The sequence below is a fragment of the Solanum tuberosum genome, unplaced genomic scaffold (genome assembly GCF_000226075.1).
Source record: "Solanum tuberosum cultivar DM 1-3 516 R44 unplaced genomic scaffold, SolTub_3.0 scf00080, whole genome shotgun sequence".
Classification (NCBI taxonomy): Eukaryota; Viridiplantae; Streptophyta; class Magnoliopsida; order Solanales; family Solanaceae; genus Solanum; species Solanum tuberosum.
Genome location: NW_006239007.1, coordinates 41,144 through 58,061, shown reverse-complemented (window position 1 = coordinate 58,061; position 16,918 = coordinate 41,144).

Here is a 16,918-nt window from a genome sequence, read left to right as displayed (position 1 = left end):
CATTGGGCGGTACAGTACTGCTTCGCGGAACTGATCGGCGACTCTCCGACTGCTCCTTTCCTCGCCTTTTGATCCACTACCTTCAAGGTTTCACGTACTGGAACGAAGGGTGGTTCATGTTGTTTCGGCGACTCGCCAAGTTAAACTCGGCGATCCACAGGATTCCATTTCTTGTTCTTTTCAACCCTATTTGCTCCATTTTTGTGCCTAAGTGTCCATGCTTCCACTAAAACTTCAAATACCTGAAATTTCAGCATTTTTAATCATGTATTGAGATAAAATAAGCATTCAAGGACACTATTTTCATTAAAATAAAGCCCTAAATGAGTCCAATTTGTGGACTCATCAATCTCAAAGTTAAACAAGACAAGAATCCCTATTTATGGCGGAAGAATCTTTCAAAATAATTTTAAAAATATGCTAAGAGATTTTCATGTATTATCTATACTACTACAAGACACCTTATCAATCATTACCAACTTAAGGGTACCGAAGCTTCATTGGTTCATGCTTAATACAAACTTTCAAAATAAACTGTAAATTTAATACATTACAAGACTTGGGTTTACACACCCCAAAATAGTAAAACATGTAGTCATACTTATTTTACAACCCATGGTGACATGATCAAATTAGCCTTCAAAATTCCATGAAAATGAACAATATATAGATCATGTACAAGTCCGAAGATTTATGCAAACTATAGATGCCTATATGCAAATGTGATCTTCCCATAATGCTCTCAAAAACTCTGTCTCCAATGGCCAGCTTCAAGTATCCCTTCAAATGTTCCCTACGATAGAAACAAATATCGCTAAGCATAACGCTTATTGGTGTAAAAACCATATGTGTGGAGTTGCTAGATTCACCAAGTTACCTTTCAAAACTCAAGGGCAGCACAATTGAAACATAATAAATCAATCAAGTGAACAATAAATTAAGGGTATCAAGTTCTATATTTAAAAATTCAAGTGTCAAGAACGCTCATAGCACCATTTCCCAAGAGATCTAATACCAAGGCTCGCCCAATATAGACATCATACTGTCACACCCAGCATAATCAAGTATCAAGAAGGACCGAAGCCCTGAATCAAGAAGGGTCAAAGCCCAATAATCAAGACGATCAAGAACCATATTAAAAATGGCTTCCTAGTTCATACTTAAAATGGACAACTTTCCATACATAAGACGAACCAAAAATCCAGAGTCATGATGAAAAATAATTCGAATCAATAAGCAAGCCAATAGTGACAAAATCAAATCCACAAGAAGGACAAAAGTCCCAACAAGAATGCCAGGTGATCAAGCAATCCGTACAAGTAGGCAAGTTACACAAATGTCTTGAAAGTCTCAGGGAATACCAATACAGCAATACAACGTGACAAGAAGTAACCAAGGTATCAAGATAAAACTTAAAATATACAAACAGATAACAAGAGTACGAGTACAAGTACAAGTTTATACACAAATCTCGGGCTTTAGCATAGAAACAGTCCAACAAAACTCCAAGAGTTCAAACCATAGGTCGACCAACGTATCAAGGTCCTCAACTTGTACACGAGTATATATAACCTTAAAAATACAATTAAATAACTTATTTAACTTATATTAGCTCAATAGTGTTAATGTAAAATAGGATCATAATCACAAGTAAGCCTAGCATGTACAAATACAACTATGCTCCCAAAACAGTGAATCTGTCCAGCCTGGTACCTCAAGTCGCAACATTGTTTCGAAAAGGAAAATGGCAAAACTGGACTGCATATCCTTCATGAAAGATGTAGGTACATCTCTTAAGGTAGAAAATAATCAAGAATCACCGCAAAATATATTTTGTACAAAAAGATATAATCAAAACACTAACAGTTGATCATACAGGATTTCGAATTCCAAAATCTGGACAGAACTTGTCCTATGTTGCGTCCCATATTTCGAATCCATAACAGCTAAATTAGAGTTTTACATAAACGTAAGTGTTATAGGTATAAGAATTAGCTTTCCAAATCATATTTATTCACTGCAAACGAAGTTCTATTGAACGAGATATACTTAAAATACTAAACCCTACCCAGCTCAGAAACAAATTTCACCACTTACCCAAGAGAAGGGTGTGTCTCGAATTCCAGCCAAAAGGACCATGTTTTTCTCTTGTGATTTTTTGAGTAATATGGATAGAGAAAGTTCTGCAGGTTTCTTAGAGTTAAGGAACACAAAATGTTATAGAGGAGGTGTGAGAATATATGTTATAAAAGTGATGTTTATCACTTATAGATATAGCTGAAAGCAAAAGTTGGCTGCCCAAAAAGTAAAAAGGTTGGCTGCCCAAAATGTATACATATATACCTATATGTATATACCTCACCTCCCTTTCAAGTTATAAGTAATCCTAATTAGAATATTACGTAAATATCTCAATATAATCCCTGAAATTACGATCACAATTTATGTTAAGCAAGTCTGCAAATATCACAAAATTTCAAGTTCCCAAAATGAGAATAAAACATATTGTAGTAATTAAGCAATGATGTATCGACATGCGACTCTTGGTTAGTATTTCAGGGTGTTACAACTCTCTCCCCCTTAAAGAAATTTTGTCTCGAAATTTACCTTACACTAGTCCCCAAACAAGTGTGGATACTGGGTCCTCAGGTCTTCTTCTCGCTCCCAGGTAGCTTCTTTTCAAGAATGGTTCCTCCAAATTATTTTTACTAAGGGGATTCTCTTGTTTCTAAGTTGCTTTACTTCACAAGATTGAATTAGGATAGGTTCTTCATTATACATCAAGTGAGGATTAACCTCAATAGATTCAATTGAAAGAACATGAGATGGATCAGAATGATACCTTCTGAGCATAGAAATATGAAAGACATTGTGGATCTTGTCTAACTCAGGTGGCAAAGCTAATTTATATGCAACTGGTCAAACCTTTTCAAGTATCTCATAGGGTTCAATAAATCGGGGACTAAGTTTTCCTCTTTGGCCAAATCTCATAATCTTTTTCCATAGAGACACCTTTAAGAATACTTTATCTCCAATTTCGTGCTCATTATCACACCTTCTAAGGTCAGCATACGACTTTTGTCTATCTGAAGAAATCTTTAGACGATCCTTGATCATTTTTAGCTTGTCTTTCATTTTTGCACAATTTCAGGACCAATAAACTTTCTTTCACCAACTTCACTCCAACAAAGAGGGATCCGACATTTTCTTCTGTATAAGACTTCATAGGGAGGCATTCCAATAATCGATTGGTTGCTATTATTATAAGAAAATTCTATCAAAGCCAAGTGTTTGTCCCAACTACCCTAAAACTCCATAATTCAAGCTCGAAGCATATCCTCCAAAATTTGTATCACTCTTTCCGGCGGACCATCTGTTTGAGGATGGAATGAAGTGCTAAATTTTCAACTTACTACCTATGGCTTCCTACAAGCTACCCCAAAATCTAGATGTAAACCTTGGGTCTCGGTCAGATACAATAGACATAGGGATCCCGTGTAGTCTTACAATCTCATTAAGGTACAATTAAGCTAAACGCTCAAGTGAGTAATCCATCTTGATTGCTAAAAGTGAGCACTCTTTGTTCGCCTATCTACTATCACCCATATTGCATCTTGATTTCTTAGAGTGCGAGGAAGTCCAGAAACAAAGTCTATAGTTATTCTCTCTTATTACCATTCTGACATCGAAAAAGGTTGTAGCAAACCAATTGGGACCTGGTGTTCTGTCTTTACTTGCAGACAAACCAAACATTTTAAAATGACTTCCGCAATGTCTCTCTTCATACTGTCCCACCAATAATGTTCTTAGATGGTCTAGTGCATCTTTGTACCTCTAGGATGCATTGCATATGACGATGTATGTGCTTCATTCATGATTTCTCTTCTCAAATTTTCATCATTAGGGACACATAACCTATTTTGATAAGGTACCATCCTCCATTAATACAAAATCAAGTTTTTCCCCATTTTGAACTTCTCTAGTCAATTTATGAGTCTCTCATCTAACCCTTGCGCTTCTTTCACCTGTTCAAGTAATATTGGTTTGACTTTCAAATTAGCAATAACTGAACCATTTGAATCAAGTGCAAAACAAACATTCACGGCTCTTAACTCAAGAAGTAAGGGCAACAGACTCAAAGCTAAGCTTGCAAAGGATTTTTCGACTTAAGGCATCAGCCACCATATTGGCTTTACCTGGATAATAGTTAATCGTGCAATCATAATCCTTGATGAGTTCAGTCATATACTTTTTCTTAGGTTCAGCTCCTTCTGTGTACCATGTACTTTAAGCTCTTGTGATCTGTGAATATATGACATTTTTATCCATACAAATAATGCCGCCATATTCTTAAAGCAAACACTATAGCAGCAAGTTCAAGATCATGAGTAGGATAATTCAATTCATGTGGTTTTAATTTTCGAGAAGCATAAGAAACAACTTTCCCTTCTTGCATCAAAACACATAACAGACCTCGATGAGAAGCATTACTATATGACACATACTATTTCCCCTCAATTGGTAGAGTAAGTATAGGAGCTTGTGTCAACAAGGATATGAGAGTTTCAAAGCTCTCTTGGCATTTGTCATCCCAAGTAAACTTTATTTCCTTCTTCAAGAGTTTAGTCAAAGGGGAGGCAATAATGGAGAAGCTTTTCACAAATCTTCTATAGTACCCTGCTAAGCCTAAGAAACTTCTTACCTTACTCGGAATTTTGGGAGGTCTCCGTTCAACAACTGCTTGAATTTTTACTAGGATTAACCTTTACACCTTCTTTTGATACAACATGTCCCAAAAAAGCCACTTCATTAAGCCAAAATTCATACTTGGAAAATTTAGCGTAAAATTCTTTCTCCTTCAAAATTTACAACACAATCCTAAGGTGTTTATCATGGTTTATTAGAAGAAGAGGCCATAACTTATTTCCTTCAAAAGGGAAGATCACATTGCATTAGGGACATGTACATTATGCACGTGCACTCTACATGCAATAGAAATATTATAAACCATGTAAATGAATAAATAATATAACAAGAACCTTCTAAAAAGCGAAACGAGTATACAAGCAATTCACAACAAAATTCCTAGAACCACAAACCTAGGCTCTGATACCAATACTTGTAACAATTCTCTCGGAAGGATGCTACTACTTAACAAGAAAGCTAATATAATACTTGCACATTTAAAAGGGATTAATCTAAGATATATAAATTATAATTCAATAGAGAAATTTAGCCTAAAATAACAAGTGAAAGGTATAAAGGCTTGTCATTTAGAAATTTAGTTGATCTCAAGTTTAAACAAGACAAGAGTCCCAATTTATGGCAGAAAAATCTTTCAAAATAATTTTTTTTTTGGCAAGTAAATAAATATATTTTATTACCAAATGAACAGACAAAACAGTAACTCATGCATACTGGACATCTCCCAACTATGCATTAACAACTCTCTATTCTATCAAACACTTGTTACACTATTTCCACTCTAGCTAAAACTTGCATCTACCCAGGATAAAAATTCAAAGTTTCTAGGACATAGTTTAAACGTATTCTTGATCTCCCTCTCATAAGCACCTCTTGAACAGCCTGTTTTGCCAGTATTGCCGGAGTTCTTGTAACTTTCTAGAAAATTCTTTGATTCCTCTCTTGCCAGATGAGGTACACACTTGCAGCCAATGTCATCCTATATATGTCGACATTTGCTTGCTTACCTTTACAATATGTATTTGCCCACCTTGTCTCCTCTTCCCATTATTTAGCTTCTCTCCTTATATTTTTCTAGCATAGTAACTTCTGCTAGATATGTGCTGAGAATACACAGTGAAAGAACAAATAATTATGGGTCTCATCTTTAGCTCGACATATTACACAATGGAGATCTTCCACATAGCCCCATTTTGCTAATCGATCCCTTGTGAGTAACCTGTTATGTAGAGCTAATTATAAGATGAAAATCCACTTAGGACAGGCTGAATTATTACAGGTAATCCTCCTCCACTCCACCTTCTGGTATTCTCCTCTAATGGCTTTATATAACTGCTTTACAGAGAATTTTTCAGTACTCTTAACATACTCCTCATTCCAGCCAATAATCTCCAATTCTTTGTGCATCTGGAGTATCTTCTTAATCATACATGAAGCCTGAGGGGCTAAAACACCCCACAGAGTCCCTTGTTTCCCATAATACATGTGAATCCACTTCACCCATAGTCTATCTTTCTTAGTACTCAAATTCCATAATAGTTTACTTATGGCAGCCTTGTTCCATGCTTGGGTATCCAACAAATTGAGACCCTCTGCAGTTTTAGGACTGCATAGTTGTTCCCAAGCAGTTAGTGCTTTCTTGGATGCATCTATTCCCCCGATCCACAAAAAAGTCCTGCATAATGTTTCAATACATTTGATAACTTTTTTTGGCAACACAAACACATGTGACCAAAACACCTGATGGAGAACAAGACACTCTTAATCAGCTGAGTCCTTCCTGCATAAGAGAGAAATCTGGAAGTCCAACTCTATATTCTTCTCATTATCTTATAATCAAAGGCTAATATTGTAGGATAGACACCCTCTTAGTACTCAATGGGACTCCTAAGTATTTAAAAGGTAAATATCCTTGTGAGAATCCTAATTCATGAAGTATTTCACTTTGTACATTTGTTGGCACACCCCCAAAATAAATGGAACTCTTATCAGCATTTGCAACTGTGAAACTGAAACGACGTTCAGGTTTTCTGTATACTGCTTTGTAGGAGAATTCTTAGAATAAGCCAAACATCAATCTAACTGATACCATATCTCCTCTACTGAATAGTAAGAGATCATCAGCAAAACTGATTTGCACTATTTGCATTCTTTCACACTTAGAATGGAAATTGAAGTTAGGATCATGCTTTAGTTTCTTGGTCAATCTTGTCAAATACTCTGTAGATAACACAAACAAAAAAGGAGATAGAGGATCCCCCTGTCTTAATCCTTTCTTTGTAAGAAAAGGGGTACTAGGCTGTCCATTTATGAGGATGAATATGTTACTGTACTAATACACTAGTATATCCACTTAACAAATTTCTCAAGAAATTGCAAACAAGTCATTACCTGCTTAAGATAGCTCCATTCCACATAATCATAAGCCTTTTTCATATCTACCTTAAGCATACATCTTGGGGATACTCCTATATCCTTTTACTAACTCATTGCTTAAGATGATGTTGTCATTTATCAGCCTGCCTGACACAAAAGCAGACTGATTTTTATCCACCAGTACCTCCATCACATATTGCATCCTGTTTGTTAGCACTTTGGATATGATCTTGTATAATAAAGTACAGCAGGAGATAGGCCTAAACTCTTATACCTTGGAAGGATGAGCTACTTTTGGTATAAGAGTCACAGTGATGCAATTGATGACTTTACACAATTTACCCGTGGAGAAGAAATGTAGGACAACATCAGTAATTTCCTCGCATACCTGTCCCCAAGTCTACTTGAAGGAATATGCACTAAAACCATCACGTCCAGGAGCTTTGTTGTCATTTATACCCTGCAATGCCATAACCACTTCCTTTTTGCTCACAGGTGCAATAAGGTGACTTTGTTGGCTTCTATTCAAAATTGGACCATCTTTCATTACCCTTATGTTTACAGCAGGTAATTGAGTGGCACAAGATCCCAATAATTACATGTAAAAACCTGTAATTTCTTCCTCAATCTCAGCTCTACTAGTAATAGTCCTTCTTGTATTTGTGATTAAGCTTGTGAACCTATTCTGAGCTTCTCTATTCTTCAAGCTAGCATGAAAGTATGTTGTGTTTCCATCTCCCAGTTGTAACCATTGTACCCTTGATTTCTGCTTCATGATGCTTTCTTCAATATTCATCCATTTTTTCATATTCAGTTTAACCTCCTTCTCTAGCTCAATCTTGTGCTTGTCCTGGTTTCCTCATAGTACTCTGTACATCCTTCAAATGTTGCCTATACATTCTTATTCTACTTTGTACCCCCATAGAATGCAACACTATTTAGTTCTTTCAAACCTTTTTTCACATTTTGTAACTTCTGCCATATTCTATACATTGTCCCATTACTTGGTCTTTGTTTCCATGCTCTCTGTACAATCTCCTGAAAATTCTCATGTTTTGCCAGATGGTTTAGGAACTTAAAAGGTTTATGCCTAATATCCTCTTCTTGCATCAGTGTAATACAAAGTGGGGAATGATCAGAACATCCTGGATCTAATACCTTCACATCTGTGAATTGCATATCAAGCATCCATTTAGCATTCACCAAAGCCCAATCAATTCTATTATATGTGTTCCCATTTGTCCAAGTAAACTCCCTTCCATTATGTCTTAGTATTGTCGTGCCTGTGTCAACAAGAAAATCTTTAAAGTCTTTAGTTTCCCCTTCATGAATTGTAGCTCCAATCATCCTATCTTCAGCTCTGTGAATAACATTATAGTCCCCCATAGATATCCAAGGTTCCTGTTTACCTGAATTAATGTTTCTCAGCTTTCCCATAAACTCCTTCTAGGTTCAATGGTATGTAAACCATATATAGCAGTAAAACAAAACTTACTGTTTAAAGCACTGATCTTCACTTCTGAGTGAATAAACTGTTCATCAATTATTAATGGGTCACACTCAATAACTTGAGGGTCTCATAATATCCATACTCTCCCCTTATTACTGCAAATATTGTTATCTATGCTTCTCCACCCTGGTGCAATTGTTTTCATAACCTTAACTATTTGATGGTCCTTAATCTTATGTTCAAGAAGAGCTATGATACTAACATTATTCGTTCTAATAAACAGTTTGGTCTCCTTCTGCTTATGAACTTTATTCAGTCCCCTAACATTCCATGCTACTAACTGTATTGTTGAGGGTTAAGGGTATTACTTTCTGTCTCTCCACTGCTACCACCTTTATCTCTACCTCCTCCTTCCATAAACCTTGTATCATGGTTATGAAATACACTGAAATCATTTGAAATTATTAATTGGTTGTCTTCCTGTTGTATCCCACTTTTAGCTGCTGATTTTCCCCTTACTGCACTCCATTGATTCATTTGATTTTGCTCCTTAGCAACTATCTCTTTTCCAGGCCTTTGGTTGCGTTGTAGCTCACTGCAACCCCCACCATTCTCAATTTGCTCCTCATCTGCTCCTTACTTCACATTTACACGTTGTTTCCACTCCATTTTTTGTTTATTTTGCGTTGGCTTAGCCTTAATCTCTGCATCATCTCTTTTACATATATGTCCTATGGTCAGACAAGTAGGACAATAGCTTGGTACCCATTCATACTTAACCACCTGCTTGAAACTTCTACCATTAGGATCCTCTACCTTTATCTCCGTAGGTAAGGTTCGAGTAATATCCATCTCAATAAGTAGTCTAGCATAGGAGATTTTATCCACCTGTGTGGTGCATTCATCAACATAAATTGGAATACCCAATCCACTCCCAATTATGCTTAGTGATTGCACACCCCAATATTTCAATGGTAAGTTTGGGAACTTAACCTATATAGGAATAGTCTGCATTACCTCCTTAGTAAAATCAAAATCAGGTGTCCATTTTTTCACAATGATGGGTTTTTTATTCAGCATATGAGGCCCTGCATAAAAGACCTCATCTCTATCTTCTAGCGTAGTGAACTTTACAAGGAAGTACCCATCATTATGATAGTAAACTTTAGGTTTCACAATGTAGTTCCAGTTAGCTGCTATGTACCTTTCAAGTGCCGCAATGGTAGGTTCATCCCCCACCACATAGAGGATCAATGTTTGTTCCCACTTTTGCGTTTCTAGCTCCACCTCAGCTTTACACAATTCCGCCACTGTTTCCCCATTTCGCACTATTGGTGCCACATATTGGAGTGTCATTCCTTGTGCAGCGAGCCTATTACCTTTGGAAAGGCTTGCCCACTTCCTCTCTGATACCTCTTCACCCCCCCCCCTTCTCCATCTCTTGACCCACTCAAACTGTAATTTTCCTCAATTTTGAAACCTTCTCCTTGGACTGGCTTATCGCACTCCCTAGGCATGTCAATTCCGGCATAATCATATTGATTTTTATCGGGGTTTTAGCATTCTGAGTTGGGGTTTTGGCACCCTGTAATGCAGGCCACTGTTCTATCGAAACCACAGAACTGTCCCCTACCATATCCTGACCTTTTGCTAGTTGTATCATAGTTGCTTTATCTCCAATGGCCAGCTTCAAGTATCCCCTCGAACGTTCCCTACGATAGAAACAACTATCGTTAAGCATAAAGTTTAGTGGTGTAAAAACTATATGCGTAGAGCTGCTAGATTCACCAAGTTACCTTTCAAAAGTCAAAGGCAGCACAATTGAAACATAATAAATCAATCAAGTGAACAATATATTAAGGGTATCAAGTTCTATATTTAAAGATCCAAGTGTCAAGAACGCACATATCACCATTTCCCAAGAGATCTAATACCAAGGCTCACCCAATATATACATCATACCGTCACACCCAGCATAATCAAGTATCAAGAAGGACCGAAGCCCTGTATCAAGAAGGGTCAAAGCCCAATAATCAAGAGGATCAAGAACCATATTAAAAATGGCTTCCTAGTTCATACTTAAAATGGACAACTTCCATACTTAAGACGAATCAAAAATCCAGAGTCAAGATGGCAAATAATCTGAATCAATAGGCATGTCAATAGTGACAAAATCAAATCTACAAGAAGGACAAAGTCCCAACAAGAATGTCAGGTGATCAAGAAATCCGTACAAGTGGGCGAGTTACACAAATGTGTTGAAAGTTATAGAGAATACCAATACGACAATACAATGTGACAGGAAGTAACCAAGGTATCAAGTTAACCCTACAAATATACAAGTGGATAACAAGAGTACAAGTACAAGTTTATACACAAACCTCGGGCTTTAGCATAGAAACAGTCCAACAAAACTCCAAGAGTTCAAACCGTAGGCCGACCAACGTATCAAGGTCCTCAACTTGTACACGAGTATATATAACCTTAAAAATGCAATTAAATAACTTCTTTAACTTATATTAGCTCAATAGTGTTAACGTAAAACAAGATCATAATCACAAGTAAGCCTAGTTAGTACAAATACTACTATGCTCCCAAAACAGTGAATCTGTCCAGCCTGGTACCTCAAGTCGCAACATTGTTTCGAAAAGGAAAATGGCAAAACTGGATTGTATATCCTCGTGAAAGATGTAGGTACATCTCTTAAGGTAGAAAATAATCAAGAATCACCGCAAAATATATGTTGTACAAAAAGATATAATCAAAACACTAATAGTTGATCATACATGATTTCTAATTCCAAAATCTGGACAGAACTTGTCCTATGTTGCATCCCATATTTCGAATCCATAACAGCTAAATTAGAGTTTTACATAAACGTAAGCGTTATACGTATATGAATTAGATTTCCAAATCATATTTATTCACTATAAACGAAGTTCTATAGAACGAGATATACTTAAAATACTAAACACTACCCAACTCAGAAACAGATTTCATCACTTACCCAAGAGATGGGTGTGTCTCGAATTCCAGCCAAAAGGACCATGTTTTTCTCTTGTGATTTTGTGAGTAATATGGATAGAGAAAGTTCTCCAGGTTTATTAGAGTTAAGGAACACGAAATGTTATAGAGGAGGTGTGAGAATATATGTTATAAAAATGATGTTTATCACTTATAGACATAGCTGAAAGCAAAGTTGGCTGGCCAAAAAGTAAAAATGTTGGCTTCCCAAAAGTAAAAAGGTTGGCTGCCCAAAATGTATACATATATACCTATATGTATATACCTCACCTTACTTTCAATTTATAAGTAATTCTAATTAAAACATTACGTCAATACCCCAATACAATCCCTTAAATTAAGATCACAATTTATGTTAAGCAAGTCTGCAAATATCACAAAATTTCAAGTTCCCAAAATGAGAATAAAACATATTGTAGTAATTAAGCAATGATGTATCGACATGCGACTCTTGGTTAGTATTTAGGGGTGTTACAAAAAGGGGAGAAATTAGGGTTAAAAGAGGGAGAAGAGCGTTGGTGGGTGGTTCAGGGATCCACATCAGCGCCTTCAAAATGTCTTCACGCACTCAAGCGACACGAGATCACATTTTGTGCCACATCAGCCCGTAGTGTTTAAAAGGAACAAATTATGGGTGGTTCAAGGATTTAATAGAAAAATGGCACAATTGAGGTACCTGAGGGGAAAAATCCAACAAGTTTAGGGAGCCGTTTATGTGTTTGGCCTATTCTCTGATATCGATGGTCTAGAAGTAGGATCAATATATATAGACCTTGTTTGTCCTCCTTGAGTCACGATCAACCGACTTAGATAACGTGTGTGTACTAAAATCATCTCTGAAGTATGACTTAAATCTAAAGTACATACTTGTGTTATATAAGTGAACAAAAAACATCATTGCACTATTGAAAAAGTTCCAAGATTCATCCTTTTGTCTATTTTTTTTAAGAAACTCACGCCACCAACAAAAAAATGTGCCAAGTCGAATGAATATTTGTGCACATGGTTAAGCTAGTCAAGTTGGGTGATTTTTCTAATATTTGGAAAATGAGGGTTTAAATAATATGCAAACGAAATATATTCAAATTCGTAATATTCTTTGTAAAAAGAATGGTCAAATACAACTCCAACTTCAAAAAAATTGAAATAAAGTAATTTTTTTAATTTTCATAACTAAACGTCTACGTAATTTTCCTCATTTTTCAGTATTTATGTACATTGTATAAAATGTGAATTGCATTGTATGTAGCGTACATATATACTGAATATTTTTTTAAAGAAAAACTCTAAATAGTTGGGCGTAATATTTTTAAAATAATTTTTTTACATAATATTTCTAACCATCGGAACTTACTAAATAAATATTTCAAGACTTATGTATTGTTGCAAGTCAATTTGCTTGATGATGTAAAAACATATAAACTAACAACACACAAAATTTAAATTCTGCGAATGAATGATTCATTTCCTATCCATATTCTTATTTTTTTTTAGGTAACTTTGATCTTCTCGTCGTGGCTAAGAAGTCACCAAATTAAAAAAATATTTTTTTTATTGGTTCAATCAGTTTCTTAACAAAAATAGGCTGAAAGATGATTCTTGCTATTTTTAGATAGTATAAGAATGTCTTTTGCACACTTAGATAATATAAGGATATACATTAAATTTGAGTCATAGTTAAGGGGTGATTTTAGCCAAAAACTCTATCATATTCATATTATATACATTACATTTTATTATTGTTTTTCTTTGCAATGCTTCTCATCATCGACTGCCTTGTATTGACCTACGTACTGAGACATATTTTAAGTGTAGGGCTTATAACATGCATGCTTTGTAAGAAATATTTATTACTCTCAATTGATCGGTCTATGATGTCTACAGAATGCACATATATTATCGTGCTCATACTGTACTTGTTGCATCTTTTGATGCAAATCCAGTACTAGGAGACCAAGTGATTATATCATCCGGGTCAGCGCTATATATCTAGTATCTTTGATAAGTTATTTGGCGTTTAGAGCAATGCTTGAGTTCCTCTATTCTATAATTTTTTGTCTTTCATTAGTTTAGACACTTTTGTAGCTTTCAAACCGAGACACTATATCTTTAAATGCTCCTGTACTGATAACATTAGGTCTTGGGTGTATTTAGTTATTTCCACACTTTTATTCTATTTATGAAATTTTGGATTTTGAGAGGCTTACATCCTCTCTTTTTTTTACTCACATTTTGACTTGATAATCATTTGGGGTGAAGGGTTGTCTTTTCTACTAATGGGTTCATGTAGGTGTCATCATAAGATTGAATTTTAGATTGATCGTGATATTTATGTTATATTTTTCTTTTTAAAAATATGTTTTTATTCTTAATAAGATGATTTATAACTGTATAAATATCTATAATTTGTTTAAGATCATAAATTTTAAAATTCTTTTATTTTTATAATTTATGTCAAATCAAATACCTTCACATAAATTGAGACGGAGAAAATAATATAATAATTTTAAAGTATCAAATTCTTGGGGCCTACTTGTCTTGGATTAAGCTAGCATTGTGTTCATCTAGAAAGTAAAGTGAGATTTAGAAAATCCTTAATTTTACAGAAGCTTTTATTTTGTCTTAAAAATACAGAAAATGGTATTCACAATGAAGTAGAGTGGTACATAGCTCGGATGGAAACAAACAATAATCATATGCTCCCACTAATTACTTATCCATTTTTGAATTGACACACCTATTAAGAAAACAATTATTGTTATAGTGAGTTTACCATTTTATCCCTATTAATTTGAAAAAGGGGTTCGAAATATATCCGAACTTTGACCGAAATTGCTATAACAATCCCAAACTTTGGCAGGACCTATTACCCCCTGAACTATTTAATAGAGTATATATGTGTGTGTGCGCGCGCGCGCACGCGCCCGCCCACGTGGACATCATAAATATTGCATCATTATAAATAGTAACTTGTCAAGCTCGGCACTTATATATCTTTAAAAACACTATTAAATAGTGCAGGGGGTACTAGGTCTTGCCCAAAGTTTAGAATTGTTACAACAATTTCGGTCAAAGTTCGGATATATTTCAGACATTTTTCCCATTATAAAGTGAATGAATTAAAAACTTAGAATTTTCAAGAAGTTCTACCTTTTTACAAAGTAATTAATTGAGGGTATAATACGTAAAAAGAAATTGTCCTTTCTTAATTTGTCAAAATGGACAAGTAATTAGGGACAACTAAAAAATGATAGGTGAACAAATAATTAAGAATAGAAGGAGTACTAATTTCGAAGAATCGAAACTTAATTTATTAATACTTTAGACTAGATACTACGATATATTTCAACATTTGTTAAACAACCAAATGATAATAGTCATATATAATTTTGGTTATTTAATTTCCCATACACCATCAAAATCTCGAAATTTTGCCAAGAATGAAAAAAAGCTGATCTATTATTATTCTTTTACTAAAGTATTTTGTAGAGGTATTAATTAATCAATAAATTAATAAATATTACTTTAAAGAATGTTTTTAAAATTTAATGAATATACATTATCCCCCTAAAAATAAGGGATATTAAAAAGGAAGAAGAATGGAAGAATAAACAATAATGAAAGATCAAAAAATTGAAAGAAAGAGAGTGAATAGAGTATTGAAGTGAATATAAATAAATGTTTCTTGGGCAGTGCTTTTTATTGGGAAGAAAAAAATTCTTGGACAATGTAATTTTTAAAACCATTTAGTGGTTTAAGACTTTTTTTTTTAGTGATTTTACTTTGGAGGGTACTTTGGGTACAAAAAAATGAATTTACCCTATCACCCTATTCATTCCTGCGAAATTACGATCTTATCCTGAAAAAGTAAGGTAGTGCCATTTTGTGCCAGAAAAGTGTCTTGCCAAATATATTTTCCGTAATTATAAAGTAGATGAATTAAAAACTTAAGATTTTCAAGAAGTTGTACTTGTTTCAAAATAATTAATTGAAGGTAAATAGGATAAAATTGTCCTTTTTTGATTTATCAAAATGAATAACTAATTAGAGACAACTAAAAAATGAAAAGTCAACAAATAATTAAGGACAGAGTGAGTACTAATTTCGAAGAACCGAAACTCAATTTATTGATACTTCAGACTAGATACTACAATATATTTCAACATTTGTTAAACAACCAAATGAAAATAGTCATAATTTTTGTTCTTTAATTTCCCATCACACCATCAAAATCTCGAAATTTTGCCAACAATGAAAAAATGCTGATATATTATTATTCTTTTACTCGAAGAACAAGTATAATAAACATGAAATAAATAACTATAATGATAAATACAAAATTAAAGCCTTAGGGATGTACTGAATTTGTTCCAAAATCTTGGGTCCTTAGGAGTTTCCATGATCTTCTTATCTCCTTTGATTTTCCCAAGAATTGGTTTGAGCAACTTCTTCATCATCTTCTGGAATCCGTAACCACGACGTCGATGGTGGCGGAAGCACGGCTCTTGATCGGCGGCAGCCATTAGTGGTGGTGGCTGCCTAGTAGTAGTACTCCGTCGGCTAGGCTCAGATAAACTCCTAGCAAGAATAGCTTGATTTAATTGTATTTCAAATGTAATTCTTTCATATTCATCAAGTAATGTGCTTTTTTCATCTCCAAATTTTTTCATTACTTGTGATATTGTCTCCATTGAGCCCATCTTAATTATTCATATTATAAACTCCTTTAAATAATATATATGGCTAGCTTGATCGATGAAGCTTTAATTTCACATTCTCTCTCTTTTTCTTTCTTTTGTGTTGGCTTGATGGAAGCCGAGCTGACAACTCAAAAGCCACGTTATTATTACTAGCTAGAAAAGAAGGAATTATTATCAACTTGTGATATAAGTAAAGAAGAATTCAAAAGACTAGTTATAAATTTGACTCCACCACATTTATCAAACAAGTTTTTGTCTTTTGAGTTTCTTTGGCATTATTTATTAATCGATTGTTTTAAAATAGGGATAATACATATATTGGACCTTAAACTTGGCTTCAAATTTTAACTTTGACCTCCAACTTTCATAGTGCACAAACAGACACTTTAACTATCCAACCTTTTAATAAATAAACACGCGTGTCTTACCTGGCAAAACGCGTGATGTGCACATTTTTTGCGCGAGTAGGAGTGATTTTTGAGGCCTACAACAGTAAAAAAAAATGCTGAAATGACAACTATACCCTTAATTAATTAATTATTTTTTTTAGTTCAAAAATGCACGTGTAAAGTGTTTAATTAGTTGGCAGCCATTGAGTGGCTCACTAATACACGTGGCAGCGTTTGCATTTCACGCTCTTGGCTCCAAAAATCGCGTGTTTATT